The sequence below is a fragment of the Spea bombifrons genome, chromosome 4 (genome assembly GCF_027358695.1).
Source record: "Spea bombifrons isolate aSpeBom1 chromosome 4, aSpeBom1.2.pri, whole genome shotgun sequence".
Taxonomy (NCBI): Eukaryota; Metazoa; Chordata; class Amphibia; order Anura; family Pelobatidae; genus Spea; species Spea bombifrons.
The window spans coordinates 10720388-10726387 of NC_071090.1; positions in this window are offsets into that span (position 1 = coordinate 10720388).

A 6000-nucleotide genomic window follows, 5' to 3' on the forward strand; every position below is an offset into this window, starting at 1 on the left:
AGACTGCCAAAAGAAATATATACATAATCCCCAATGCACTTGTGAAACTTGTTTTCATTTCGGATTTGGCAGTTCTGTTAAAATAAAAGGTTAAAATACATTTTCCACCATCAATCATATTTAATTTTCACAGTAGCTTGAATAGGATGGGCTGTGGTGGGTAGTAACCGGTCCCTGATCAGGAATATTTGGCTTCCGCCATAAGATATGGATTGGAATGGGTCTGCTTTTCACATTTATGTTGTAAGCAGGGGAGGCCAAAGACTTTACCCTTCACAGCGAATGAGATCAAGGGGTTAAATTGGCATATTTCTGGTTTAAATTTCAAAGAGGAGTGTTAATGGGTTAACTATGACTCATTTCATGGGTTAATTTTATAGGAAGAGGCTTTCTTCATCTTCGTTTATTTTTGATCTGTCGCAAAAGAAAATTGGTTAAATGGAGCAATTTAATGTTTTAAGTGTAGATATAGGAAATCTAAAGGGAGAACTGCATATTCTTCATCTCTAGGATTGAATGTAAAAGTCTCACCTCTACAATCAAATAAAAAAAGAAACAAAAAAACAAGATTTTAATGTAGCATTTTATTTCACACAGTAATTTCATAAACCAATGAAGGCAAAGTCATACATTGACCTAGAGGGCCTTGTTCCATATAGAGAACAACCGTAGTATTTTGGTAGGCACATTCAATTTGGTGATAACAAGTACAATAATTTGGAACACATCATCTATTATATTTATTAAAATAATATTATTGTTAATAATAATAATTGCACAAATTACAAAAAGAGAAGAATGCAAAATTACCAATGACATTAAAAACAATAATATAAAAAATGAACAATATACGTACAAACAAAAAACATACTTGTACTGAAGGAGACGTGAGCCCTACTTGCAGTATTTTAGGAGGGTTGGGGGGAGAATGAGACTGAAGGTAACTGACCGGTTGGGCGAGGATAATTTATATGTAGAGAGGATCAGGTGGCCTGGAGATCTCAAAGCCTTAAAGGGGCATTAAGCAAACCTTAATTATATGAAATATTATGTTCGCACAATCTTTATCTTAAAGGGACGGTTTACTATCCCAACCTCAGTGGTCTGATGACTCTCAGCACTGATTGGCTGCCTATAGCAGCCAGTCAGTGGCAGGAAGACACTCCTATTTAAATCAATGGGAGCGCTTTCAGTGCCTGGGTTTCATTAGCTGCCCAATGTTTGCCGAGCCAGCTGGCATCCCTCAGTGTTGTTGCTCATCTCCTTGGTATGACAAGCTAGCCTGTGTAAAAGGCTATTGCGCCAACGATACAGATGGGTCACCACACAGTTCCATTCTGTACTCAGCTACCACAAGAGAATGTATTGACAGCATACAAATACCTGAGGTATCCCATGACATAGTAAATAATGAAGGAGACCTCAAAGGAAGAAATGTCCTTTGGGCATTTTGCCTATAATATAATTTACTAGGGAATTAATCCAATAACCCATAGGTTGATGAATACACCAAGATTCAAATCGTCACCAGTTCTTGATCGTAGTATAAAAGATTATTCTTTAAAAAGATTTGTCCTAAATCACCTTCCTAGAGCTGTACGCTTTTATAGCAGGCGTTGTTCATAAGCAACATGTTCTGGTGACATTAGCACTTTTACCACCAGAGGGACCTGAAAAACATTGTTCACAAAGCAGTGACTAGAAAGAATACATTTTCTAATCAAGGTTGCTAAAACCATCACTTTAAAAACATGTATTCTGCATGTGTGTGCTTTTCTGCTCTGGCCTTGGTGCATACATTGTCATTGAACACTGAATCTTAATGTCCCTGTGTCAAGTGGAGGACTATTTATCAACCCTTGAGTGAAGCATCAGCAGATATGTGGCAAATTCAGTGTCTGTGGTGTACAAACTCATGCACTTAACAAATCAGGAGATTGTGGGTGACTTGAACATTTTAACTTATCATCTTACCAATGCATTACAAAGAACCAAAATCTCCTAGAAAAATAATTTAATTACTTAAAGGAACACTTTAATGTCCTTGACAGTCTCACCAAAAAGGAAAGCATATTAAAGTACTTTCCACGTACTTTAACATGCATTCCTTAAAAGTAATAAATAAAATCAATTACCTTATTGAGAATCTTCTTGGGAGCTGCAGCAACGACTATTCTCACCACTGAAATAAATTAGAGTGCTTTCGTTGCATTTGCATTTGGTAGTTTTATAAGATCCCCCCCGATCTTCTGCACAGAAAATAGCTGGCGGATAGAAAGGGGCAAGTGGATATGGGGGGATTCTGCAGTACTTTTAGTGAGAGATGGAGCTCAGAGTTCTCAGGAGGCTTGGGACAAACCCTCAGGGAACTCTTTTACACAGTGTTTTTAAATGCTCCTAAGAGTGACCGAACAGGGCCCCTAAGCCTCCTAAGCCCCTTTTTAGACATATCCAGTGTTTTTATGTTATTTGCTTTTTTTGTTGCTTTTTTGCAAGTTATAGGGCAATAAGTACAAGTTTCATATTGCTATTAAAAAAAAAAAAAAAAACTTTTTTCAAATCTGATCATCCTGAGCCCATGTGCCATGTGGGGCACTTTTGAAGTCAGTCAGTTCAATTTACCACACCATATAGGTTTAAAAAGTAGACACCACCAGTCTATTTCAACTACCACTACCAGCTTTTGTCAAACTTCATAGCAGCATTTGTTTTGCATTTTTTTCACACACATTGTACTTTAGGTATGGATTTACAGCTCCTGGTATGTGTCACTGCCAAACAAAACCCAATATGTGTTCAGCAATATCCTCTGAGTACAGTGATACCATCCATTCATAGGTTTTGGGACATCTTCAAAAGCGACCAATTCCATTTACCCCGTCAACAATCATTTTTTAAAAATAGTTACCCAAGGTATTTCAAATTCTGGTATTTTAACTCTTTTCATGCCAGAATTTTTTGGAAATTTTTTTTGTCACTCTCCATTGGTACCCCGCAATTGACACTGCTCCCTCAAAATCACCCCGAAATAGTGACTCTTTGTCAGGTGGGCATTGCTGGCCATAGAACTGTCTGGAAGTGATGAGATTATATTCCTGATCCAATTATGTTTGTGTGTATAAATAGCTATGCTTGTTTCAAATAATCAGAGTGCATGTTTTCCACCTCAACATTAATTGTGTCTGATGATTGAGGTGGGCTGCTATAACAACTAGTGCCAGCACAGCTCCATTAGACTGCTGTCCCGCTATGTCTCGCCAGCACTAGTCTCGTCCAGCTATGAAAGAGGTTAACCGCTGGTGTCTCGGCAGAAGGATGCGCAGTTTGGCGGGAGCACTCATATATATATACTGTATATACATACACACACATATATATATATATATATATATATATATATACACACACATGTGCGGCCGCCATGGCACAGGGCGCCATGGCAACCGGGGAGCCTGCCCGGGACTTAAATTAGTGAGAAGGTTCAGGGGGGGAGGCAGTGAGAAGGGGCAGAGGGGGGCAGTGAGAAGGGGATGGGGGGGCGCCAGAGGAGTAGTCCGCACAGGGCGCCAGAACACTTAAGGCCGGCTCTGCATATACATATAGCACACACAACATAATCCCAGATTGTAGAGGCTATAGTTGACAGATGTACTCTCTCCAACACATCAGCTATTAAATGGTTAACAGGCTGGCAGTCTGTTACATTTAAATACATAGAAGACCATCCTTGATCTGTGAAATAGAAGATATGCCAAATATTGCACACTGCATGACACATACTAGAAAAAGCACTATGAATATCTAGTGGCCTTGCTACCATCAATCTTTGTTATTGTAAAGTAATTGATATCCTGAGGGTCTTCTTGTATTAAAAATAGTGGCTGACAGGTGTAATGACAAGTGATGTAGAAAGTATCTTATCGCTTGCATCAGACATCAGCCTGTGCAGACCAACCAAGCAATCCCATCACATGCTTTCCTACCCCCCTCTGCTTAAATGTCTAAAGGTGGGCATTTAATATATGGCATATTAGCATGTTACGGTTTCATTTTAGTTCCGTCTGTGCTTCATTTGCTCTGAAAATACATTTTTTATGGATGTGCTGCCTGACAATGTATGTTAGAGATTATCTCATTTAATACACTGTGTCTTGTTCCCCTGACTACCTGTACGTGTACCAGTCAGCCTATAATAAGAAAAGTGGCGAAAAAAATGCAAAAAAAATAAAAAGCGTGCATTGAAATAGCTCAAGGGAAAGAACTCATCCTTTTGGCATATGTTACAGTCAACTTCACCTCCCTTTAGGGAACACGCAGGCGTCCTGTCCAGATGTTGTTAAACTTTACATGAGTGTGTAAAGTGCTGACACGGTGAATTAAATGAAAATACCTTGTTAGTGAGTGGGGAAAAATCTAACAAGAATATATGTTAACTAAAATTCTTATTAACCATCCTCTGCGGAAATAAAATGATGAGCAATAGTTAGTAAATCAAGTGAAAAAAAAATCAAAACAGGTCTATCTTCATGTGGCGTACAGTACAATAAAAAAGTGATTTGTAAACCATGATGTTTTGAGTACAAATGCATCAAGTCATTTCTTGACATGACCGTGGAAGGCAGAGATAATTTATTAAAGCCCTCTGGTTTAAAACTGTTAGAAAACAGGTGGTAGCATAAATTACTCTTCATTTATAATAGTACAAATTGTATCGCTCCGTGTGCTTTTTGTTGGTGTAAATTCTGGGATATGAAGCTCTGCATGTGCAGGTTTTGTACTGGATGCTTGGCTTAGCAATGCTGATAGCTAATGAGTAGATCATTTAATACACAACATTTCACCATACCAAGGAATTAACCTCACCATGAAATGTCCAAATATTAAATATTTAATAACCTGTACATATTCTATACAGGGCTGGTCCTATTATGCAGGAGAACAATGGGAGCGTTGAGCTGTAGGCAGAAGCTCCATGTTTATGCAGAAAGATGGAGCTGGAGATATGGTTCACCTATGAAGCTAAAAACCCTTGCCCAACCCTTAATTCTGACAGTAGGGCTCAGCAGGGCCGGCCCTACAATGGAGCCGACTGGGGCAATTGCCCCAGGCGGCACTTTAGAAGGGGCGGCACTTTGCCGCCCCAAGCGGTTTTTTTTGTTGTTGGTTTTGAAGCGGAGGAGAGAGAGAGGGGCGCCGAGTGGTTTTCGCTTACCCGCTCGGCGCCCCCCTCTCTCTCTCTCTCTCCTCTGCGGCGAGTCTCCCTGTTCGGTCTCGGTGCCGGCTTGTAATGCTGGGCGCCGGAAGTGGCGTCAATTTCCGGCGCTCAGCATTACAAGCCGGCACCGTGGCAGAGCAGGGAGACTCGCCGCAGGACTCTTTAAAGGTAAGTACCGGGGGGGTAAATAATGGCGTCGTCGAAGTTTAAAACGCCAACGCCCCCCCCCCCGCGTCGGCGGGGAGGGCGGCATTTTAAACTTCGCCCCAGGCGGCGTTAAGTCTTCGGCCGGCCCTGGGGCTCAGTTGGTGGTTCCCTGGTGGCTTGCAGTGGTCTATCTGCAGCAGGCAATACCACGTTGGTGTGTAGGAGGTCTACATTGCGAGTCATGAAGTTCTCTTTTGAGTGCTATGTCCCTTTAATTACATCCATTTCCACGTGACCTCTTGCTGCCTATTTAAACCACAGATGGTTTAAGGATGGTGCTAAGTTGTGTTGTGTGTGCGTCATCTAGTCATTTTGGAGTTTACAGTTACTATTGTTTCCATGTTGCTTTTCCCTGTTCTCTGCCAGACCTCTTTGCTTATCCGGCTATGTAATTGGCATAACCCTGCCTGTTTCTGACTACCTGCTGCTCCTTCTGTAAGGAATTAATGTCAGTATCTGTGTTATTGATTACTCTTTTCACTATTGACCCTGCCTTGAGTGCTTATTCTGGTTAGTGTGCCATGCCTGCTCGTATACAACAAGGTGTGACGTCACTAACCTACCATAGGTATTAAAGT